Source organism: Microcebus murinus, chromosome X, assembly GCF_040939455.1.
Source record: "Microcebus murinus isolate Inina chromosome X, M.murinus_Inina_mat1.0, whole genome shotgun sequence".
Lineage (NCBI taxonomy): Eukaryota > Metazoa > Chordata > Mammalia > Primates > Cheirogaleidae > Microcebus > Microcebus murinus.
In genome coordinates, this window is record NC_134136.1 from 77,645,994 (window position 1) to 77,672,823 (window position 26,830).

The 26,830-nt window shown below is 39.6% G+C and overlaps 1 pseudogene across 1 annotated transcript; it reads right to left on the minus strand.

Annotated features, from left to right (window-relative positions):
• Positions 1–1,810: 1,810 nt before the first annotated feature.
• Positions 1,811–2,777, minus strand: LOC142865785 (cAMP-responsive element modulator pseudogene; annotated as a pseudogene). Its single transcript, XR_012915913.1, has one exon. The product of XR_012915913.1 is annotated as a cAMP-responsive element modulator pseudogene (transcript).
• Positions 2,778–26,830: the final 24,053 nt, after the last annotated feature.

Sequence of the window (26,830 nt, forward strand, 5' to 3'; positions counted from 1 at the left end):
GTATTACTTCTTTAAAATTTAATTTTGCCTTATAATCATATAAAAACATTACTATAGTTCCAAAATCAAATCTACAAAATAATGCGAATGCATATTCAGAGAAGTGTAGCATCTATCCTTGTCTCCTTCAACTTGTTCCCTCTCTCTCCCTATATATAACCATTTTACTTTTGGTTTTTGGTCCATTCTTTCATTTAAAAAGTATATTATGTTTATTCAGGTTTTATCTTCATCTTTACATCTGTGTTTACATCTGTTTCCCTGCCCTCCTCCATACACACATGGTACACTCAAGTGATATTGAATTATTTGAGGTTGCTCTATATGTATATTTGTGTGTGTATACCCCTCATGAATAATTTCTTGCCTTTAATCCCATCTTTACACCTGTGTTCATATCTGCCTCCCTGTCCCCCCCATATTATACTTCAATCATATTGAATCATTCAAGGGGCTTCAATACACTACATCTTTTATTGCCTCTGAGCCTTCTTCTTCTTCTTTTTTTTTTTTTTTTTTTTTAAGAATCAGGGTCTTACTCTGTTATGAAGGCTGAGTGCAGTGGCATCATCATAGCTCATTGTAACCTCAAACTCCTGAGTTCAAGTGGTATTTTTGCCTCAGCCTCCTCAGTAGCTCACACTGTAGGCATGGGCCACCATTCCCAGCTAATTGTTTTTTTTTGTTTTTGTTTTTTTTTCTTTTTGGTAGAGATGGGGTCTTGCGATGTTGCCCAGGCTGGTCTCAAACTCTTGGCCTCAAGTGATTCTCCTGACTTGGCCTCTCACAGTGCTAAGATTACAGGTATCAGCCACCATTTACTTCTCTGAGCCTTTTTTTTTTCCTTTTTGAGCCTTCATAAATGCTGTTCTTTCACACAGAATCCTGATTGGAAAGCGTTCAAGAGAGAATGAGAGGAAAAGGTATAGGGAAACAGACACTGTGATACATTGCTATTGGGAAGTGTAATAGTACAGCCTCTATAAAGAGCTATCCCTACCAAATTTCAGTACTCAGTACTCTATTCATCAGTTACATTCCCTCACCTGTACAGCTATACCTCCTCTCATTCATATATATATATATATATATATATATATATGTATATATATATATATATATTTGTAGTAGTAAAAAAAAAAACAAGAGTTCTGCTGTTGTAGGCAATTTAAATAAACTGTGTAATCTCCACAAGATAGAATAGGATGTAGCTGAAAAAATAATGAGGGTTGTCTCTATGCAGTGACATTGAAGGATCTCAGACCTCTGAGAAGAACAGTGCATGCTGCCCCTGGTATAAGAAAGGTTGAATGAAGATAAGACTATATTTTCATAAATGCTTTACGTTTATAAAGAAATGCTGGAAAGTTAAGAAAGAAAATAATACACATAGTTGGCTAATGGGAATGGGGGAGGTGGTGGGAAAAGAGTGAATGGGATAGGAATAGTTAGTAAAACAAACTTATGCAAGAAGGAAGAGGAATTCAAATGGGAAGTAGAGGATTTGGACAGACTATTTGCAGCTCAATTATTTTTTTTTTGGAAAATGAAAAAAGCAAAATTTTATTTTACTTAGTAATCCAAAAGAGGAATATGGATTTGGTCTTTTTAAACTTTACCTGTACTGCAAAGTAGATGTAAAGTTGTATTCATGAAAGGAAGCTTAAAAATTCTCATTATTTGTATCAAATTCAATATTTAATTTCTTTCATAATGCTTGGTGTTTTATTTTCTTCAATATCTTTTTCATAATTACCTAACATAAACGTATTGTGTCTTTTTTTTAAAGAATTTGTTACATACATTCTTTTTTTTTACAGTTTGTCTCTTTTTAAAAAATTGAAGTTTATAGCTAAGACTTAACTACGTACAGTAAAACATTTTAGGAATGTTAGAGATTAGAGAATAGATGAATGATAAAAAGGGAAAAAAAATGCCATCATTCTTGCCGGCTATATATTGTATTGCCTTCAAAAGTAATTGTACATGTTGTAGTCAGTTCATAGTTAAATATTTCTACTAATCTTCTTTGGGAGAGCAAATGTCTTTCAAGGTTTCAAGTTCCTCTATAAGCTTCTTGTTCTGGACTTCCAGCATGGCCACTCGACTCTTCAGACATTTGACATATTCTTTCTTTCGACGTCGACATTCTTTCACAGCTTCCCTAAAAAGAGTAGAAGCAAAAGGGCAAACGAAACATTTTTTTTTTTTGCATGCTACTGACAAACAGTGAAGTAAGCGTGGTAAATATGATCACGGTTGCATTCCAAATCTTGGAACGACCTTCCCAATTCAATTTCAAACACTAAACCAAACTGGATTCTTAAGGGGTCACAAAGTGTCCCTTCCATAAAAGTCCACATGGCAATTAGTAGAACTGCTGCATCTCCTGCCTTGATTTAGAGTTCATAGTAAACAAGGTCCAAGTCAAAGACAGTTACTCTGCTTTATGGCAATAAAGATCTTTGAGGGCCTTGAGTTCCTCAATCAGAGTCTTGTTTTGGTTTTCAAGCACAGCCACACGATTTTCAAGACGTTTGACATATTCTTTCTTCTTCCTGCGACACTCCCGGGCAGCTTCCCTGTTTTTCATTAGCCTCAGCTCTCGTTTGCGTGTTGCTTCTTCTGCTAGCTGCTGGAGACTGTGCAGGATTCCTGGCGAGGCAGCCATCACCACTCCCTGGGGCAAAGCAGTAGTAGGAGCTCGGATCTGGTAGGTTGGCATGTCACCAGTGGCGGCCAACCACGAGGAGCGTCTAAAGTCAGGCGTGCAAAAGAAAAAAGCTGCCCAGGCTTCAAGCGCGACCTTGCAGACAGAGGCAGGCAGCGGCGGCGAGCTAGTTAACTCTAAATCTGCCACCAGCGCTTGACGAAGCAGAAAGGAACTGACTAAATCACAACATGACTCGGAGCTGACATCAATGTGCAGCTCGCTTGGAGTTTAACTTTTCCACTTCCCCTGCTGAAACGCGATTCCAGGAAATGTAATGACATCAGCCCTTTGAACTCCGATTAAGTGGAGGAACAGACCATGTACAATGCAGGAGGAAAGAAACAAGCATAAGGTACACAAACATCCAGGCGACACGCAAACGCTTCCTCCTACTCGCCTGCAGCCACGTTTGGACACAGGAATCTATATTGTGTCTTTTTAAACAAGTCCCTCTTAATGCTCCTGAAGTCCTCCAATTTACCCCAGTACACTATGCAAATATCATTTCCTACATGTCCCCTAGTATGCAAAAGCTGGGAGAGCACTGCCTTAAAGAATAGGATTTAGTGAGGCTATTCATGTATGGGTAACATAACTCACTTCAGGGTCTGTGGAAGGTCGAGCAAGAACTGGAGCCATTTGCATAAAGATCACTGGACCTCATAGAAAGAACTGTAGAGAGAACCCTGGGGAGGCTGCAGTTAGATCCCAGAGGTATTCTCACTCACAAAGCAAACGGAGGAGACAGGACAGCACAACTTTTAGAAAAGGTGTCTCAACAAGACAGAGAACTCACCATTATGACTTAGGGTTGTGGGCATACTCAAAGCTCTTGGGATTTTATAAAATGATTTTTATATAAATATGGACAGGTCAGCATTTTCCCATAAGAATATATCATTGCAACCAAATTGGCAGTTTTCCTTAATCCAGGGTAGGCAAATCTCAGTCTAATGAAATTTAGTCCCATTCTCTGTGGATGAGTATTTTACTATTCTCCATTGAGGAGGAGTGTGTGTGAAAAACAGATCTGTGATTGGAGATCTAGGAGCAATGAAGAAAACATCCTAATTCTCGGAAATATTAAAACATAAATCATGAAATTCTAGGTAATGAAACAAATTAACACTACCATATGATATATGGAGCTCAGTACCCTTGTTTTTAGGAAGCATAGAGAGTAAAATATGTTATAAGAAAGTGAATTTTCTGTTGAGAACTGCATTTACAAGTAGATGTGGCCAATAATGCTCGTGTCTACTACAATCTCTGGCATTTTGAGGTCAGGGTCTTTTCTTTATTTTGTTCACTGATAGATTCCATGCATTAGAACATCTCTGAGCACAGAGTAGGAACACAATGAATATTTGTTAAAGGCGGAATATTGCAAGGATGTAGAAACAACCCAAGTGCCCATCAATTCATGACTGGATTATTAAAATTTAGTATATGTTCACAATGGAATATTACTCAATTCTAAGAAATGGCAGTGAGCTAGCACCACTTATATTATCCTGGATTGAGTAAGCCCATTATCCAAAGTGAGGTGACACAAGATCAGAAAAGTGAGCTCCATATGTACTCGCCATCAAATTGGTACTGACAGATTATCAATATGATGTTCAAAGGGTGGTGGTGTTCGTCAGAGGTTCGGGGAGTGGGGGGATAGACCCACATCTAAGGGATGTGGCAAACAGTGTAGAGGTAAAGGCAAAGTTATAAAATCTTTGCCAGGTAAAGGCAAAGTTATAAAAATCTAACCAAAATGTTAAAAAAAAAACACAAAACACCTTTATCGGGTGTTGGACAGGTTGGAGGGGGGAGGAGGGGAGGGATATATATATATATATTATGAGTGTGACATGCATTGTTAGGGGGATGGACACGCTTGAAGCTCTGACTTGAGGGGGGAGGGAAGGCAAGAGCAATGTATGTAACCTTAACATCTGTACCCCCATATTATGCTGAAATACAAAAAAATGAAGGAATGAAGAAAGGTTTTATGCTTGAAAGGCTCCTTGCAATTTCTGCTCAATACTTTTAATAGATCATCTCTTTAAAATATACAATTGTTAAAACTATATAAAGATTTCAACAACTCATATTTCATTGGCAAATGTAATACTTTTTTGTAATACGTGTATTTTAGTATCCTGAATATTTTCATATCAAGTTATTCAAAGTAATGCAGAAAATCTATGTAATTTTTTTTTTTTTTGAGACAGAGTCTCGCTTTCTTGCCTAGGCTAGAGTGAGTGCCGTGGTGTCAGCCTAGCTCACAGCAACCTCAAACTCCTGGGCTCAAGCGATCCTCCTGCCTCAGCCTCCCGAGTAGCTGGGACTACAGGCACGAGCCACCATGCCCAGCTGATTTTTTTATATTATATATATTAGTTGGCCAATTAATTTCTTTCTATTTTTATGGTAGAGACGGGGTCTCGCTCAGGCTGGTTTTGAACTCCTGACCTTGATCAATCCGCCTGCCTCGGCCTCCCAGAGTGCTAGGATTACAGGTGTGAGCCACCGCGCCCGGCCTAATTTTTTTTTTTTTTTGAGACAGAGTCTCACTCCGTTGCCTGGGCTAGAGTGCCGTGGCATCAGCCTAGCTCACAGCAACCTCAAACTACTAGGCTTAAGTGAGTCTCCTGCCTCAGCCTCCTGATTAGCTGGGACTATAGGCATGCGCCACCATGCCCAGCTATTTTTTTCTATGTATTTTTAGTTGTCCAGCCAATTTCTTTCTATGTTTTTTAGTAGATAGAGAATCTCACTCTTGCTCAGGCTGGTCTCGAACTCCTGAGCTCAAACTATCCTCCCGCCTCGGCCTCCCAGAATGCTAGGATTACAGGCATGAGCCACTGCACCCAGGCAATCTATGTAATCTTAGAGCAATCAACTTGCACCTAGCTTGGACACTACTAAAAGGTCATGTCAGCCACAAATGGACAGAAATGTCTAATGAATGGGAAGACAGAGATTGGGGCCAATACTTGGACATGTGTCAACCAGAAGCCTCTGCCTGGCTGCTACTCTGCTCCCAGCCCCTGCTACCCTGAGAGCAGAAATGGGGGTGACAATCCATGTCATTACATACTATGTCCTAATCCTGCACACCAGTTGGACACTAGGCTGTAAGAGATCATGCTTTAGCTACAGTGAAGACTAGGCCTGACGGTAACCATTCCTACAGGTATAATACCCATTTATAGATTACCTCTGCTAGGTCTTTGCTGAAATTCATTAACATTTAAATGCTATAAAGCAGCACTGCCTAGTAGAAATATATATGAGCCACATATTAATATAATTTTAAATTACTACTTGCCACCTGAACAAAGTAAAAAAAGGTGAAATTAATTTTAATATTATATTTTATTTAAAGACATAAATTTGAAATGTATTAATCTGTAGTTAATAGAAAATTATTAATGAGATATTTGACTATTTTATATTAAGTAATTGAAATCTGATGTATGTTTTATACTTACAGCACATCTCAATTCAGATACTAAATTTTTCAGTGGTTAAAGTAAAAAATAGGTCTACCAAAATTACAAAATTTAACAGAAAAAATATTTTAAATGGCTTCAGTTTTTAAGTTTAAATTCATTAAAATCAAATATAGTAGAATAGGGGAGCAAGATGGCAGATGAATAACACCGCCAGACAGAGTGTCTCTGCAGAAAAGACAGATTCTAGCAGAAATTAGAGGAAAGAAGCAAGAAGACAAGCATACAGCGCACAAGGGCAAGAAGGAGGAGTACCTGAGACCCCGGGAGAATCCACGGGAGGAGGCTGCAGAGGAGAACTGGAGGCTGAGACACCCGGAGCAGCCCAGAGACCAGTGGCAATAGTAGGTGGATTTTCTGTTTCCCCTCCCCTGCATTTGGGACTGCTGGTGGGCTTCCCAGCGGGTGGAGAGACCTGCAGAAACCAGCCCAGAGACCGCCACCGCCAGCCAGCGGTGAGCCTGTAGCAGACGTGGCACCAGGTTCCCAACTACCTCTGGGCACGTCCGTGTGCACAGACCCGAGCCACTTGGCAAGCGCCATATTGCCTCCTCCTCCCCTCTGCCAATCCTACCCACGGCTGCCCAGAGAGACAATACAGCCACCAGCCAGAGGCACCTCCAGGGAACGGGACATTGCCATTTGGGACCCTACACCTGACTCAGGGGAACTCAGACTGTGAGCTCCCTACCTGCCCGCCCTCCCAGGTGCTGTTGGCACCGTGTTCCCAGGAGAAGGGTGCCGACTCAGAGGCTGAGTGACATAGACCCAGCTTGGGCTCCCTGTGGGTGAATTGGGACCGGAAATCCTCTCCCTGGTGGGAATACAGTTTGAACTCTGGGACCCAGAGGTCGGACCAGCAGACCAGATCCCCTGCACTGAGGGCTAGCATTGCCCTGGGCACAGAAGGGTTATACGTGAACAGCCTACTGAGGTGTGTGTGCCTCCAGGGGCAGATCGGCGACCTAGAGGGCAACCCTCATCCCAGGAGGAGGCCGGGTGCCCAACCCAGGTGGCGTTCCTGTGCAGGGAACCTCCCCGCCGGCATCACAGTCCGGGGAGGCCTGGTGGTATGTGGTCTGGCCTGTTGGCAGAGGCCCAGGAGTGGCTGCGGAGTTGGGGAGGGTGGAAAGAAGCGATGCCTGCTCCAGACTGCGGGTCTCAGACAGCCCCACCCCCACACAAAGACTTTCTGGCTGAGCGGGACCATTCCAGCCCCGCCCTGACAGCTTTCCCTGGAAGCAGAGGAAAGAACTTTAACACCTGCTAACAGCCTGAGGGCAGGCTTACCCAACCAAGCTCCGCCCAGAACAAGAGCTGTTAACGACACAAAACCAACAGTACAGCCTGTTCCTCCAAGCAAATGCCACCTACTGACAGGGACGGCATCTTGCACAGCCTTTCCACGGCACCCACTGACTCAATATACAGGGAGTGGTCCAATTTCACCCACAGACACCACCTAAAGCCTCAGAAACTAAACAAGGTGTGTGAATACCCAAACAATAACTTAAGGAAAGAAACAACAACTGATCGACATGGGAAGAAATCAGCGAAAGAACTCAGGAAACATGAAGAACCAAACGGAAAACACACCCCCAAAGAGGAGCACCAGCCCCCTAGAAACGGACACCAACCAAAATCAGGCAACCAATATGACACAAGAGGAATTTCGTATGTGGATCATAAGAACACTCACCCAGCTGCAACAACAACTCAATAACCAACACAAAGAAACCACAAAAAGCCTCCAGGATATGGGAAAAGAAATAGACACAATGAAGAAAAGTGTAACCGAACTCCTGGAAATGAAGAATCAATTCAAGGAACTACAATATACAGTGGAAAGTCTCAAGACCAGGGTAGATCAAACCGAAGAAAGAATCTCAGAGCTTGAAGATAACACCCTCCAATTAAATAAATCAGTCAAAGAAATAGAGCAGAGAAACGAGAGAAAAGAGCAAAGCCTACAAGAGCTGTGGGATTAGGTGAAGAAACCTAATGTGAGGGTCATAGGCTTACCAGAAGGGGAAGAAGACAACACTCAATGGTTGGACAAGCTGTTTGAAGATATAATAGAGGAAAATTTCCCAGGCCTTGCTCAAAATCTTGATATACAAGTTCAAGAGGCTCAGAGGACCCCTGGGAGATTCAATGCAAACAGGAAGACGTCACGACATGTCGTCATCAGACTAACCAAAGTATCAACTAAAGAGGCCCTTCTAAGAGCTGTAAGACAAAAGAAGCAAGTGACATACAAGGGAAAGCCAATTCGAATAACATCAGACTTCTCTAATGAGACTTTACAAGCAAGGAGAGACTGGGGCCCCATTCTCACTCTTTTGAAACAAAACAATGCCCAGCCTAGAATATTATTCCCTGCAAAACTAAGCTTCGTATATGAAGGAGAAATGAAAACATTCTCAGACAAGCAAAGGCTCAGAGAATTCACCAAGACAAGACCAGCCCTACAAGAAGTACTTAAAACAGCATTACGCACGAAACATCATAATACTAACCCAGGAATATACAAACAACCAAAACCCAAAGATATTAAAGGCCAGATATTACAATGGTTCAACACAGAAATCATAGCAACAACATCCAACCCAACAGAATGATCAGTAATCTACCTTACCTATCAGTTCTCTCAATAAATGTGAATGGCTTAAACTCTCCACTCAAGAGACATAGGCTGGCTGAATGGATAAGAAAATACAGGCCAAGTATATGCTGTCTTCAGGATACATATCTAACCTGCAAGGATGCATATAGACTAAAAATAAAAGGGTGGAGATCAATATTCCAAGCAAATAGAAGCCAAAAGAAGGCTGGTGTGGCAGTTCTAATTTCAGACGATTTAGTTTTTAAACCAACAAAAGTAGTAAAAGACAAAGAGGGTCATTATATAATGGTGGAGGGCACAGTCCAACAAGAAGAGATAACAATTTTAAATATATATGCACCCAACTTAGGTGCACCCAGATTCATAAAGCAAACCTTACTGGAGGTAAGCAAATGGATTAATAGCAACTCCATAATCACCGGAGATTTCAACACCCCACTGACGGCACGAGACAGATCCTTCAAACAGAAAATTAATAAAGAAATAATGGACTTAAACAAAACTCTAGAACAATTGGGTCTGACAGACATCTACAGAACATTCTACCCAAAATCAACTGAATATATGTTCTTCTCATCAGCTCATGGGACATTCTCTAAGATTGACCATATCCTAGGACAGAAAAAAAATCTCAAGAAATTTAAAAAAATAGAAATCATACCATGTACCTTCTCAGATCACAGTGGAATAAAAGTAGAAATCAACCCTAACAGAAACTCACATTTCTACACAAAAACGTGGAGATTAAACAACCTCCTACTAAATGATTACTTCGTAAATGAAGAAATCAAGACGGAAATAAAAAAGTTCTATGAAGAAAACGACAATGGAGAGACAAGTTACCAACTCCTCTGGGAGACAGCTAAAGCAGTTCTGAGAGGAAAGTTTATCTCCATATATGCCTGTAAGCAAAAGACAAGAAGATCACAAATAGACAATCTAATGAAACGACTCAAAAAGCTGGAAAAAGAAGAACAGACCCACCCCAAACCCAGCAGAAGAAGTGAAATCAACAAGATTAAATCAGAACTAAATGTAATTGAAAACAGGGAAGCTATTCAGGATATTAATAAAACAAAAAGTAGGTTCTTTGAAAAAATAAACAAAATTGACACACCATTGGCTACGCTAATGAAAAGCAGAAAAGAGAAATGTCTAATAAGCTCCATCAGGAATAAAAAAGGAACATCACAACTGATCCCAAAGAGATACAAGATACAATTTATGAATACTACAAAAATCTTTATGCACACAAATTGGAAAATGTGGAGGAAATGGACAAATTTCTAGAAACACACAGCCTCCCTAGGCTCAACCAGGAAGAAATAGATTCCCTGAACAGACCAATCTCCACAGCTGAAATAGAATCAGCAATTAAAAATCTCCCTAAAAAGAAAAGTCCCGGTCCAGATAGCTTCACACCTGAATTTTTCCATACTTACAAAGAAGAAATAGTACCTATCTTGCAGAAACTATTCCACAACATCGAGAAGAACAGAAACCTCCCCGACACCTTTTATGAAGTGAATATTACTCTGGTACCAAACCACGAAAGGATGCAACAAAAAAAGAAAACTACAGACCAATATCCCTAATGAATATAGATGCAAACATTTTCAACAAAATCTTAGCTAACCGAATCCAGACACTTATCAAAAAAATAATCCACCACAACCAAGTGGGATTCATCCCAGGGATGCAGGGATGGTTCAACATACGTAAATCTATAAATTCAATTCACCACATAAACAGAAGCAAAAACAAAGACCACATGATTCTTTCAATAGATGCAGAATAAGCTTTTGACAAAAGTCGACACACTTTCATGATACGAACACTGAAGAAAATAGGCATAGAAGGGACATACCTAAAAATGATACAAGCCATATATGACAGACCCATAGCCAACATCATACTGAATGGGGAAAGATTGAAATCATTCCCACTTAGAACTGGAACCAGACAAGGCTGCCCACTATCTCCACTTCTGTTCAACATAGTGCTGGAAGTCTTGGCTACAGCAATCAGACAGGAGAATGGAATCAAAGTTATCCAAATAGGGGCAGAAGAGATCAAACTTTCACTTTTTGCTGATGATATGATATTGTATCTAGAAAACCCCAAAGATTTAACCAAGAAACTCCTGGAACTGATCAATGAATTTAGTAAAGTTTCAGGATACAAAATCAATACACAGAAATCAGAGGCATTCATATACGCCAACAACAATCTAATTGGGAACCAAATCAAAGACTCAATTCCCTTCACAATAGCAACAAAGAAATTAAAGTACCTAGGAGTATACTTAACCAATGAAGTAAAAGACCTCTACAGGGAGAACTATGAAACACTGAGGAAGGAAATAGCAGAGGATGTAAACAGATGGAAATACATACCATGCTCCTGGATCGGCAGACTCAATATCATTAAAATGTCTATACTACCCAAACTGATCTACAGATTCAATGCAATATCTATTAACATCTCATCAGTATTCTTCACAGATATAGAAAAAATAATTTTACGCTTCGTATGGGCCCAAGGAAGACCCTGAATATCAAGAGCAAATCTAGGCAACAAAAACAAAATGTGAGGCATTAATATGCCAGATATCAAACTATACTACAAATCTGTAGTAATTAAAAAAACATGGTATTGGCACAAAAATAGGAATATGGACCAGTGGAACAGATGTGATAATCCTGATATAAAACCATCCTCATATAGCCATCTAATCTTTGACAAAGCAGACAAAAACATACGCTGGGGAAAAGAAACCCTCTTCAATAAATGATTCTGGGAAAACTGGATAGCCACCTGTAGAAGGCTGAAACAGGACCCACACCTTTCACCTCTCACAAAAACCAACTCAAGCTGGATAACAGACTTACACCTAAGGTATGAAACTATGAAAACTCTAGAGGAAAAAGTTGGAAACACTCTCCGAGACATCGGCCTGGGCAAAGAGTTTATGAAGAAGTCCCCAAAGGCAATCACAGCAGCAACAAAAATAAATAAATGGGACATGCTGAAACTACAAAGCTTCTGCACAGCCAAAGAAATAGTCATGAAAGTAAACAGACAACCTACAGAATGGGAGAAAATTTTTGCATCCTATGCATCCCATAAGGGACTGATAACTAGAATATACTTAGAACTCACAAAAAGTAGGAAGAAAAAATCAAATAACCCCCATTAAAAAGTGGGCAAAGGACTTGAACAGAAATTTTTCTAAAGAAGACAGAAGCATGGCCAACAAACATATGAAGAAATGCTCAACATCTCTAATCATCAGGGAAATGCAAATCAAAACCACAATGAGATATCACTTAACCCCAGTGAGAATGGCCTTTATCAAAAAATCTCCAAACAATAAATGCTGGCGTGGTTGCAGAGAGAGAGGAACACTCCTACACTGCTGGTGGGACTGCAAACTAGTTCAACCTCTGTGGAAAGCAATATGGAGATACCTTAAAGCGATACAAGTGAATCTACCATTTGATCCAGCAATCCCATTGCTGGGCATCTACCCAAATGATCCAATGACACTCTACAAAAAAGACACCTGCACTCGAATGTTTATAGCAGCACAATTCATAATTGCAAGGCTGTGGGAACAGCCCAAGTGCCCATCAATCCAAGAATGGATTAATAAAATGTGGTATATGTATACCATGGAGTTGTTCAGCTCTCAGAAACAATGGTGATATAGCATATCTTATATTTTCCTGGTTAGAGCTGGAACCCATACTACTAAGTGAAGTATCCCAAGAATGGAAAAACAAGCAGCAGATATATTCTCCAGCAAACTGGTATTAACTGAGTAGCTCCTAAGTGGACACATAGGTACTACAGTAATAGGGTATTGGGCAGATTGGAGGAGGGAGGGGGGCGGGTATATACATACATAGTGAATGAGATGTGCACCATCTGGGGGATGGTCATGATGGAGACTCAGACTTTTTGGGGGAGGGGGGGAAATGGGCACTTATTTAAACCTTAAAATCTGTACCCCCATAATATGTCGAAATAAAAAATAATTACAGTAGAATAAAATTTAAAAATTAGTTTCTCAGTTGCACTATCAATATTTAAAGGGCTCCTGTGGCTCATGGCTAACATAGTTTTCAGTGTAGGCCTACAGGGCAGTACTTACAATTGCAAATCAGATATAAACATTATCTGGAAGATAGGTCTATTATGAAATGTTTTACATCTTTAACATAATTACTTAAAAGTGAATCAACAAAATACTCCTCTCAAAAATATTTATCTCAGACTAAAGTTCCCAGGCCTTTCAATGCTGACTTCTTGTATCTTTTATACTTCACTGTTGGAAAATCTCCAGAATTGTGATTTCTAATAAATCCAAACTGCAGTAGTTGAGTTGTATCACAAGAGGACCTACAAAGACAAGTGGAACTGAAATTTCAGCCATACTCATGTTATTAAACTGAAGTGTAATTAGCAAAACATCTCACTGTCAATATTAATATTCTCACATCTGCTTCAATTAAAATTGAAAAAGAAAATTCATTTAAATTTAATTTTAAATTAGCACACGGTATGAGAGCTATTAGTGGTAACGTGAGGCTACATGAAGTGACATTTTCGCAAGAATTAGGAGATAGTATGCAGTGGTTAAGAGCATGGGCTGTGAAGTCATACAGGCCAGGGGAAAGTCCTGGTTCTGTCCCACAGTAGCTTTATGACCTCAGCCAAGTCTCTTCATCTTAAAATAGAACCAGTTTTAGTATGTCATCCTAGGATTTGTTTAGGATTAAATGAGATAACACATATAAAGTGCTTGTCACAGTGTGTGCATATTAAGTACTAAAATGCTAGTTATTATGGTCATTGGTTTTTACTAGCTCTTAATCTTTTCTAGATTTAGAACATTTCTTTGGTAGAGAAGGAGCACTGCTTTAAGGCTGCCATACCTTCTAATATTACTTCTGTATGCATAGGGACAGAAAGACTTATATATACAGTAATATATTAAGACAGGAAGGAATATGTTATGTGTGTGAGGGGTCCTGCCCTGCTTGGCTCTAGCCCACACTTGTTGTTCCTAGACATAGATTGCAATCATGTTCTTTGACTCCTCCCAAGTATCCATTTCTGTCCTAGGACCAACTTCCCTTGATACTGTCTATGTAGTTCATGCTCTTACTTCCACTTGAGCTGCTGCATACTTTTGAAGTTTGATACTTGGTACCATGTTTCTTTCTGTGACCTTGGCCTTATCCCCTTGGCTTTGTCCCCTTAGCCTGCCTCAGATAGACACCTTAACCAGTTTGATCTGTCATCTTCCTACCTAATCTTACTTCTTTCAGCAGTGCCTCTCATCTGTGAGCAAGAATTTATTGTGAGAGATCCAAAGAACTCTGCCTGCAGAATGTCCATTAAGTCACCTGAACTCATTTACAAAGATATTTGTTTAATTGAATAATAGTATCTGCTTTTAAAATTGATCATGTGTTCATTTGGGATCTATAGTATTCTGTTAAATATATTTACTTTAATGCAAATACGCACATCTTTATAATGTCAAAGCAGTTACTACCAAACATACTCAATATTGTCTTATCTATAGTAATATCTCATATTTCTAATTGTAGTTATAGAGAAGATAGTGATTATTATTCTCCATGAATATAAATAACTTCTTCATAGTTACAAAGATGTTATGTTGAAGGCCAAGGCTAGAATCCAAGTTTTATGACTTCAATCTTTTACTCATTCCCTCAAACCAGAATGCTTCCATCATCTTACATCCCTCCCTCCCCCTCCTTCCCCTTCCCACTTACTCACTTTCAAATAAAATGACATGACTAATCTGGATAACTCTTACAGTCTTGAGTTTTGAGCCTTTGGGTCTAGTGGTCAGAGACTAGGTCTTGTTTCCTATGGAGCAGTGGTAGAAATGAAGTTTTCCAGATTTTGATCTTTATATAAATAGAATAATTATTTCTACATATATTCTTTTGTTCTTCTGAGATTGGCTTATTTCACCTAATTTCCTCGTTTTGGTATCAGAGTAATATTCGCGTCATAAAAGGTGTCCGGGAGGTTTCTGTTCTTCTCGATGTTGTGGAATAGTTTCTGCAAGATAGGTACTAGTTCTTTTTTGAAAGTGTGGTCAAATTCAGGTGTGAAGCCATCTGGACTTTTCTTTTTAGGGAGATTTTTAATTGCTGTTTCTATTTCAGCTGTGGAGATTGGTCTGTTCAGGGAATCTATTTCTTCCTGGTTGAGCCTAGGGAGGCTGTGTGTTTCTAGAAATTTGTCCATTTCCTCCACATTTTCCAGTTTGTGTGCATAAAGATTTTTGTAGTATTCATAAATTGTATCTTGTATCTCTTTGGGATCAGTTGTGATATCTCCTTTTTTGTTTCTGATGGAGCTTATTAGAGATTTCTCTTTTCTGCTTTTCGTTAGCTTAGCCAATGGTGTGTCAATTTTGTTTATTTTTTCAAAGAACCAACTTTTTGTTTTATTAATCTCCTGAATAGCTTCCCTGTTTTCAGTTTCGTTTAGTTCTGATTTGATCTTGTTCAATTCACTTCTTTTGCTGGGTTTGGGGTTGGTCTGTTCTTCTTTTTCCAGCTCTTTGAGTCGTTTCATTAGATTGTCTATTTGTGATCTTCTTGTCTTCTGGTTATAGGCATTTATGGAGATAAACTTTCCTCTCAGAACTACTTTAGCTGTGTCCCAGAGGAGTTGATAACTTGTCTCTCCATTGTCGTTTTCTTCATAGAATTTTTTTATTTCCGTCTTGATTTCTTCATTTATGAAGTAATCATTTAGTAGGAGGTGGTTTAATTTCCACGTTTTTGTGTAGCAATGTGAGTTTCTGTTTGGGTTGTTTACTAGTTTTATTCCACTGTGATCTGAGAAGGTACACGGTATGATTTCTATTTTTTTAAAATTTCTTGAGATTTTCTTTGTGTCCTAGGATATGGTCAATCTTAGAAAATGTCCCGTGAGCTGATGAGAAGAACATATATTCAGTCGATATTGGGTAGAATGTCCTGTAAATGTCAGTGAGACCCAATTGTTCTAGAGTTTTGTTTAAGTCCATTATTTCTTTATTGATTTTCTGTTTGGAGGATCTGTCTCGTGCCGTCAGTGGGGTGTTGAAATCTCCGGCGATTATGGAGTTGCTATTAATCCATTTGCTTAGCTCCAGTAAGGTTTGCTTTATGAATCTGGGTGCACCTAAGTTGGGTACATATATATTTAAAATTGTTATCTCTTCTTGTTGAACTGTGCCCTTCACCATTATATAATGACTCTCTTTGTCTTTCACTACTTTTGTTGGTTTAAAAACTAAATCGTCTGAAATTAGAACTGCCACACCATCCTTCTTTTGCTTCTATTTGCTTGGAATATTGATGTCCACCCTTTTATTTTTAGTCTATATGCATCCTTGCAGGTTAGATGTGTTTCCTGAAGACAGCATATACTTGGCCTGTATTTTCTTATCCATTCAGCCAGCCTATGTCTCTTGAGTGGAGAGGTTAAGCCATTCACATTTATTGAGAGAACTGATAGGTTAGGTAGATTACTGTTCATTCTGTTGGGTTGGATGTTGTTGCTATGATTTCTGTCTTGAGCCATTGTAATATCTGGCCTTTAATATCTTTCGGTTTGGTTGTTTGTATATTCGTGGGTTAGTATTATGATGTTCCGTGCGTAACGCTGTTTTAAGTACTTCTTGTAGGGCTGGTCTTGTCTTGGTGAATTCTCTGAGCATTTGCTTGTCTGAGAATGTTTTTGTTTCTCCTTCATATACTAAGATTAGTTTTGCAGGGAATAATATTCTAGGCTGGGCATTGTTTTGTTTCAAAAGAGTGAGAATGGGGCCCCAGTCTCTCCTTGCTTGTAAAGTCTCATTGGACAAGTCTGATGTTATTCGAATTGGCTTTCCCTTGTATGTCACTTGCTTCTTTTGTCTTACAGCACTTAGAAGGGCCTCTTTAGTTGATACTTCGGTTATTCTGATGACTGCATGTCGTGACGTCTTCCTGTTTGCATTGAATCTCCCAGGGGTCCTCTGAGCTTCTTGAACTTGTATATCAAGATTTTGAGCAAGGCCTGGGAAATTTTCCTCTATTATATCTTCAAAAAGCTTGTCCAACCCTTGAGTGTTGTCTTCTTCCCCTTCTGGTAATCCTATGACCCTCACATTAGGTTTCTTCACATAATCCCACAGCTCTTGTAAGCTTTGCTCTTTTCTCTTGTTTCTCTGCTCTATTTCTGTGACTGATTTATTTAATTGGAGGGTGTTATCTTCAAGCTCTGAGATTCTTTCTTCTGTTTGATCTACCCTGGTCTTGAGACTTTCCACTGTATATTGTAGTTCCTTGAATTGATTCTTCATTTCCAGGAGTTCGGTTACACTTTTCTTCATTGTGTCTATTTCTTTTCCCATATCCTGGAGGCTTTTTGTGGTTTCTTTGTGTTGGTTATTGAGTTGTTGTTGCAGCTGGGTGAGTGTTCTTATGATCCACATACGAAATTCCTCTTGTGTCATATTGGTTGCCTGATTTTGGTTGGTGTCCGTTTCTAGGCGGCTGGTGCTCCTCTTTGGGGGTGTGTTTTCCGTTTGGTTTTTCATATTTCCTGAGTTCTTTCGCTGATTTCTTTCCATGTGGATCAGTTTTTGTTTCTTTCCTTAAGTTATTGTTTGGGTATTCACACACCTTGTTTAGTTTCTGAGGCGTTAGGTGGAGTCTGTGGGTGAGATTGGACCACTCCCTGTATATTGAGTCAGTGGGTGCCGTGGAAAGGCTGTGCAAGGTGCCGTCCCTGTCAGTAGGTGGCGTTTGCTTGGAGGAACAGGCTATATTGTTGATTTTGTGTCCTGGTATCAGCTCTTGTTCTGGGCGGAGCTTGGTTGGGTAAGCCTGCCCTCAGGCTGTTAGCAGGGTTTAAAGTTCTGTTCTCTGCTTCCAGGTAAAGCTGTCAGGGTGGGGCTGGAATGGTCCCGCTCAGCCAGAAAGTCTGTGTGTGAGGGTGGGGCTGTCTGAGACCCTCAGTCTGGAGCAGGCCTCGCTTCTTTCCACCCTCCCCAACTCCGCAACTTCTCCTGGGCCTCTGCCAACAGGCCAGACCACATGCCACCAGGCCTCCCCGGACTGTGATGCTGGCGGGGAGGTTCCCTGCACAGGAACGCCACCTGGGTTGGGCGCCCAGCCTCCACCTGGGAGGAGGGTTGCCCTCTAGGTCGCCGATCCGCCCCTGGAGGCACACACACCTCAGTAGGCTGTTCACGTATAACCCTTCTGTGCCCAGGGCAATGCTAGCCCTCGGTGCAGGGGATCTGCTCTGCAGGTCCGACCTCTGGGTCCCAGAGTTCAAACTGTATTCCCACCAGGGAGAGGATTTCCGGTCCCAATTCACCCACAGGGTGCCCAAGCTGGGTCTATGTCTCTCAGCCTCTGAGTTGGCACCGTTCTCCTGGGAACACGGTGTCAGCAGCACCTGGGAGGGCGGGCGGGTAGGGATCTCACAGTCTGAGTTCCCCTGAGTCAGCTGTCGGGTCCCAAAAGGGAGGTCCCGTTCCCTGGAGGTGCCTCTGGCTAGTGGCTGTATTGTCTCTCTGGGCAGCCGCGGGTAGGGTCGGCGGAGGGGAGGAGGAGGCAATATGGTGCCTGCCGCACGGCTCGGGTCTGTGCACACGGAGGTGCCCGGAGGAAGTTGGGAACCTGGTTCCACGTCTGCTACAGGCTCACCGCTGCCTGGTGGCGGCTGTCTCTGGGCTGATGTCCTCAGGTCTCTCCACCCACTGGGGAGCCCACCAGCAGTCCCAAATGCAGGGGAGGGGAAACAGCAAATCCACCTACCCTTGCCGCTGGTCTCCGGGCTGCTCTGGTGGTCTCAGCCTCCAGTTCTCCTCCGCAGCCTCCTCCCGTGGAGTGTCCCGGGGTCTCAGGTACCCCTCCTTCTGGCCCTAGTCCGCTGTATGCTCGTCTTCTTGTTTCTTTCCTCTAATTTCTGCTAGAATCTGTCTTTTCTGCAGAGACACTCTGTCTGGCAGTGTTATTCATCCGCCATCTTGCTCCACTCTCTTATTTTTAGTATATTATATGGCTTTGCTGAGACATTCATACCAGAAACAAAAGTATGAAGAAATAATCAGTGTCAATTCTTATAAATAATCTTGGAAACCAGTAATTTATAAACATTTTGAGGACCAGTATGATCTAACAGTTTGTTTTCTGCATTTGTTTATCTATTTGTTTACCTATTCCTTCCTTTTTTTTATTCATTCAGCAAGTACTTATTGAGTTCATCCTAAATACACAGTACTTTGCTATATTTGGATATATATTTTTTTGAGCTTTGAGTCTGGTGTTTATTTCCTTCTCTCTTTTTTAATTTCAGCATTTTATGGGGGTACAAATGTTAAGGTTACATATATTGCCCATGCCCCGCTACCCCCTCAAGTCAGAGCTTCAAGTGTGACCATCCCCCAAACATTGCACATCTCACTCATTATGTTTGTATATAGTCATCTCGTCCTCCCCACTCCTACCTACCCAACACCCGATAAATGTTATTCCTATATGTCCACTTAAGTGTGGATTTGTTAATACCAATTTGCTGGTGAGTATATATGGTGCTTGTTTTTCCATTCTTGAGACACTTTACTTAGTAAAAGGGGTTCCAGCTCTATCCAGGAAAATACAAGAGGTGCTATATTATCATTGTTTCTTAAAGCTGAATACTACCCCATGGTATACATATACCACATTTTATTAATCCACTTGTGTATTGATGGGCACTTGGGTTGTTTCCATAACTTTGCAATTGTGAATTGTGCTGCTATAAACATTTGAGTGTAGGTGTCTTTTTTTTAGAGGGTCATTTGATCTTTTGGGTAGATGCCCAGTAGTGGAATTGCTGGATCAAATGGTAGATCTACTTGCATTGTTTTAAGGTATCTCCATATTGCTTTCATAACCATGTAATGGTATATATAACATACACATGTCATTTTATATGTATATAGTGATTTTCAGTTTTCAAAATTTCAGTTTTACTGTAATAATATTAAAAGAATCAAAATAAGGAAATTAAGAGCAGTTACATTTTACATATTATTTAAAAAAAAAACCTGGGGATTCATTGTGGCAACCTGAGCTGACTAAGACAAATCTTGTACTGAGAAGTGGAGTGCTGCTGTAAAAAATCCTAAAAATGTAGAAGCATCTTCCGAAATAGGTAATAGGCAGAGGCTGGAAGAGTTTTGAGGTATATGCTAAAGAAGCCTACATTGCCATGAATGGACCATTAAGGGCAATTTTGATAAGGGCTCAGAAAGGAAAAGAGGAAAGTTTTAGATAAAAGCTCAATCTTTTTAGAGAGTATCTAAGGAATCCTGAACAGATTATTGGTAGAAATATGTATGGTAAAGGCTATTCTGATGCAGTCTCAGATGGAAATGCAGAACATATTATTGGAAACTGGAGGGAAGGCCATTTTTGTTATAAAGTGGCAAAGAACTTGGCTGAATTGTGCTCATGCTTTAGAGTTTTGTGGAAGGAAGAAATTGTGAAAGATGAAATTGGATATTTGGCTGACAAAATTTCTAAATAAAGCATCCCTATATTGGTATTTTTTTTGAGACACAGTTTCACTCTGTTGCCCTGAGTAGAGTGCCCTGGTGGCAGCCTAGCTCACAGCAACCTCAATCTCCTGGGCTAAAGCCATACTTCTGCCTCAGCCTTCGAAGTAGCTGGGACTATAGGTATGTGCCACCATGCCTGGCTAATTTTTCTATTTTTAGTAGAGACAAGGTCTCGCTCTTGTTCAGGCTGGTCTTGAACGCCTCAGCTCAAGCAATTTTCCTGCCTCGGCCTTCCAGAGTGCTAGTATTACAGGTGTGAGCCACCGTGTCCATCCTAAATTTCTAAGCAAAGCATCAAAGAAGCAGCTTGGTTCCTCCTGACTCCTTATGGTAAAATGTGAGAAGAGAGAAATGATTTGAAGATGGAATTATTAAGTAGAAAGGAAGTAGAACTTAAAAAAATTTGGAAAATTCTCATCCTATCAATATTGCAAAAAATGAGAAAACAAGTTTGAAAGAGAACACTAAGGATGTGGCCAAGTGACCATTTAATAAGTATATTGGTGTGAACCACAGATTTAGTCTGCTATGCCAGCAGGAAAACTGACACTTTGAATTGAAAGGGAAGGAGATGGGAAAGAATGAAAGCAGGCTGTTGGACTTAGATTATTACAGGATGAGACCATAGAGCCATTCACCTGTGAATGTGTATTATTCAAGACAGGGAAAGAAAGACCCAAAGGCCATTCAGAGATCACCAGGACTGCTTCCTTGCTCTCAAAATGGGGCCATTACCTGGGTTTCAGCAGGGCTGATGGCCTCTGCCCAAGTCTATGGGGGGGCAGTGCCACCCAAAGCCATTGGGGCCTAACCCCTGACAAGCAAAGTTGTAAGGCCAAGACTGCCACTCCATTAGGCCCAGATGACAGGCTCTCAACCGCAGTGGGTCTGGAAGGTGGATCCCCCTTCCCAGTGCACCTGGAGGGCATAGTATTGAGCCAAAGAGGATTACTCTTGAGCTTTAAAATCTCATGAAGTTTATTTGCTTCACTGGGTTTTAGAATTGCTCAGGACCTATCACCCCTTTCTTATTTCCTATTTTTCCCTTTTGGAATGAGATTGTCTGTCCTATACTTGCCCCACTTGTTGTATTTTGGAAACACATAACTTGTTTGGTTTCATAGATTCACAGCTGAAGAGGAATTTTTGGCTTACAATGAATCATATGTTGAGTCTCACCCATATCTCCTTTAGATTATATATATATATATATATATATATATATATACACACATACATATGCACACACACATACATTTACATATATATGTTTTAACACTAAAGATCTCTCTTTTATTATTTTAATTGACAATTATATATATTTATGGGGTACAATATGATATTTTAATATATGTATATACTATATAATGATCAAGTAAGAATAATTAGCTAATTCATCACCTCAAAAATTTATAATTTCTTTGTGTTATGAACATTTAAAATCCTCTCTTCTATCAAAGGAAGTCTAGCTTTGCAGGAAAACCAAGTAAAAAGTATTTTAAAATCCTTTCTTCTAGCTAACTGAATATATACAATAAATTATTAATTATAGTCACCCTAGTAGAACTTCTTCTTTCTAATGGTAATTTTGTATTCATTAACCAAACTATTTAGATGAGATTTTAGACTTTAGAGTTGATGCTGGAATGAGTTAAAACTTTTGAAGGTGTTGAGATGGAATGAATATAGTTTACATGTGAGAAGGTCATGAATTTTGAGGGGCCAGATGCAGAATGTTATAGACTGAAAGTCCTCCTAAAACTCATATGTTGAAACCCCACTCTTTAATGTGATGGTATTAGGAGGTGGAGTCTTTGAAAGGTAATTAGGATTATGTCAGGTTATGAAGGTGGAGCCCTTATGAATGGGATTAGTGTCCTTATAAAATTCCTAAGAGAGCTTGCTTCCTCTTGTATCCTTTGAAGATACAGCAAGAAGATGACCATATATGAACCTGTAAGCAGGCCCTCAACAGACACTGAATCTGCCAATGCCTTGATCTTGGACTTCCCAGCCTCCAGAACTGTGACAAATAAATGTTTGTTGTTTAAGTCACCCAGTTATGGTGTTTTGTCATAGCAACCTGAGCTGACTAAGACAGGGTTAATGTGCTAAATAATATGAATAAAGCCAGTTAGTCAATAAATTATTGTCAACAATAGCACTCACTCTTCTCAATCTGCAAACCTAAACACATTCTAGTACTAGAAAATACCATCATTCTATTGATAAAAAAGACTAAGGCATGACATGATTAATTGATCTGGATTAAAAGGGGGGCTCATGCCTATAATCCTAGCTCTCTAGGAGGCCAAAGCAGGAGGATTTCTTGAGGCCAGGAGTTTGAGACCATCTTGAGGTAGAAAATTAACAGTTTTATCCTTTCCACAGACTATACTTGTGATAGAGTAAGGGAACGGTAGTCAATAACACAGCTGTTGGTTGTGGAAGTACAGATCCCGGGCTCTAGTTGCTTCATAGACAGATTTTCAAGCACTTCTCCTATTATCAACCTATTCTTTACCACTTTTTCCAGAAGTACCTGTTACAATCAATTCCTGGGATTTAGTGAGATTCTTTAGGACAAATCATATTTTGTTTTGGTTTCTCCTACTATCTGCTTAAGATTCAGGTTTCTTATGTTTGCTAAATCAGTTACTACCTGTCCTTTTGCTTTCCAACTTCTAATGTTTTGATTATGTTTTTCCCCTTTTCTGTGTGTGTGTTTATATGTGTGTTTCTCTTTTTTACTCTATAACTTTCCTGGTGTTTGATAATGTAGTGGAGGCATGTATCTTCAGTCCACTATCTTTTTCAAGTCTTACAGTCTTAGCCACTGTGTAACATTATCTTGCAAGCCAGGCTGAAGAGTTAGTTGAATGCACTTGAAAGTCATGATGAAATTGCTATTTCAGAACAATTATTTCAGCAACAATGTACAGGATAGATGGGAAGGGAGATAAAAGAGAAGCAGGTTATTTTTGCTTTTTATCATTCTATTCTTCCTTGCCTGTAGTATCCTTCCTCTTTTTTTCTTAGTTTTAAACTCACAGGACCTTCAAGTTTTGTCACATATTCAGTAGTCTCTACAACAATACTCCTGACTTACTAGGCCTCTGGAAATTACTCCCTCTCCAGAATTCCTTTTGTTCTTAACTTGGGTCTTGTTGTTTTATATGTCGTTAGCATATGATTAATTCTTTGCACTATTAGGTATATTTTAGTGTATATGTCTTGTTTTATACCTTTTGGGCACCATTCATAGAATATCTTCTAAACAAATGGTATGGAGAGAATGTGCTTTTAAAAATAGGGCAAATAAATATGGTGGGATAATTTTTTTGAAATATTAAGCTGTGTCTTATCCTTCTCTGAGCATTTACCTCTTTTGGATTTCCTTCTTCACACAGCTGTCTCTATGATCATTACATCAGGGGAGGGATATGACAGGGCAGAAAGCAGAAAAAGTATGCAAGTCCTCTCTCTATTTGTATTTCAAAAGCCTAAGCCCTTACAGTTATTTAGAAGATTTTTAGGGAGCAAACAGTAGGAGAAGGAATACTATGGGGCCTCTTTCCTCTTGGACCAGAGAGAGATTCCTCCAGGCTGGAGGGAAGAAACAATAGAGGGAACTTGATTAAAGCACAAATGTTGGTGGCCCATAAAGAGAGGGGCTCTGCAATCTGTTTCCTATTTTCAGGCAGAGCCTCAGAGAGGTGACAAGGCAATGACTGTGAGTGGTATCTATACAAACAAATCCCTTCACAACTTCATTGAGTTTCTTTTCCTTGTAGCACTGAAGCAGCTAAAAGACTTCTTTGTGATGCAGAAGTTGCAGAAAGACTCTAGATCTAAAGGCAGCAAAAGATATCTCAAAGGATGTGTGCTTAGCCTCAGAGCCATATCCCATACCCCTCTTTTGCCTTGACATTTTAGAGGGTCCCTGGAATATAGATATAACCCTGGGGAAATAAAGTACCTCACATTGACAGATTATTTTCTCCAACCTCTGTGAAATGGAACTCAAAATAGAAATGAATTTGCATTATAGAAAAATAGAGAAAGTAATATTTCTTGCACATTTGACATTGTGAACTGATATTCATACCAGCCATATAATTATGAATAAGATCACTTATCAATTAATATTAATAGTCTACCTGTGCCGGTGAAGACAGTCAAACACATCTTTCTTAGAATAAAAAAAAAACAAGAAACAAGTGGGTATATATTATATAAATATTTTAGAAAAAGGCAGAATAATACTTTTCTTTAGACACTGAAATGATCATATGAAAATTTAATTGCTTTTGAACTGTAGTCCAGCATCACTCACTTGAATTAATTGGAAACAGATCTGTTTGAATTAATGAAGCATCAGAATTTTAGACAATTTTCCAATAGCTCCTGTAATGTGGGCTCGGCTGTAAAGCCCATCAATTACAATAGTGGTGTGACTATTAATAGATTATTTAATTATACAAGGAACAGCACAATAAATACCTACCAGTACAAAAACAACTGAAAGTTAAAGCTCACAGCTCTGACAAAACAATAGCACAAGAGGGAAAACAATCAACAAGGTATCAGCCAACATGATGAATAGAATAGTATCCCACATATCAATGCTAACACTGACTGTGAATGGTCTTAATGTTCCACTTTTTTATATTTATCTTTTATTTCTTTCAACATAATATATGTACTGAATGATTCTAACAACTGCATCAATGTCACTTTTTATGGAATCTACTTCAGGAAACTATGCACATTTTTTTTCACAAATACTTTCAAGAAGTACCATACAGTTGAATAAAGCAATAAGGGAAATATCAATATTTTACTTTAAAACTTTATTTATTTATTTTTTTTATATATTCTGGTTTCTCTGGTTTCTCTTCAGATCATATAAATCTTTTGCCTTTTAATGTCCTACTTAAAGACATGAGCCAGGTGTATAGGCTCATGCCTGTAATACTAGCACTCTAGGAGGCTGAGGCAGGAGGATCACTTGAGGTCAGGAGTTTGAGACAAGCCTGAGCAAAAGCAAGACCCCATTTCTACTAAAGATAGAAAGATATTAGCTAGGCATGGTGGTTCACCCCAGTAGTCCCAGTTACTCAGGAGTGTGAGGCAGGAGGATCGCTTGAGCCCAGGAATTTGAGGTTGCTGTGGGCTAGGCTGATGCTATGGCACTCTAGCCTGAGTGACAAAGTGACACCCTGTCTAAAAACAAGCAAAAACAAACAAACAAACAAACAAAAAACAACAAAAAAAGACATAGCCTGGCTGAATGGATGACAAAACACATCCCAAGTATATGCTATCTCCCAGAAACACAGCTAACTCATAAGGGCTTGCACAGACTCAAGGTAAAGAGATAGAAAAAAAATATTCTGGTATACTCTTCCCCTCCGTAATGCTCACCACATCCCTCAGATGTGGGTCTACTCCCCCAACCCCTGAATCCCTGGTGAACACCACCACTATTTGAGCACCATAGTGTTAATCAATACCAATTTGATGGCGAATACATGTGGAGCCCATTCTTCTGGTCTTGTGTCACCTCACTTTGGATAATGGGCTTAAGCTCAATCAATCCAGGGTAATATAAATGATGCTAGCTCACTGCTAGGGAGAGGCAAAGATATAAAATGCAACCAAAATTTTTGTACGCTCATATTTTCTTGAAATAAATAAATAAAAGAAAGCAATATTACAAACACATAAAAATATTCTGTGCAAATGGAAATGACAAGTGAGCAGTTGTAGCCATTCTCACATCAGATAAAATAGACTTTAAATCAACAATGTTAAAAGAAAAGACAAAGATGGTCATTATATATTGGTAAAGAGAGCGATTCAACACAAAGACGTAATGATCCTAAATATATATTCACCTAACACACGAGCTCCCAGATTCATAAAACAAATTCTACTAAATCTAAGCAAAGAAATAATAGTAGCATCATGATTGCTGGGGCCTTCAACAGCTCACTGACAGAACTGGACAGATAATTGAAGCAAAAAATCAATGAAGAAACACTGGACTTAAACGGGACTCTAGAACAAATGGACCTAATAGACATTTACAGAACATTCTACCCCAAACTAATAAATATACATTCTTATCTGCACTTGGGATGTTTTCCAAGATTGATTATATCTTAGGCCACAAAACAAGTCTTGGAAAATTCAAAAAAATAAAAATCATACCATGTATCTTCTCAGACTATAGTGGAGTAAAACTAGAAATCAATTCCAACAGAAACTATCATATCTACACAAAGTCTTGAAAATTAAAGAACCTGCTGTTAATTGATCTTTGGGCCAATTATGAAATT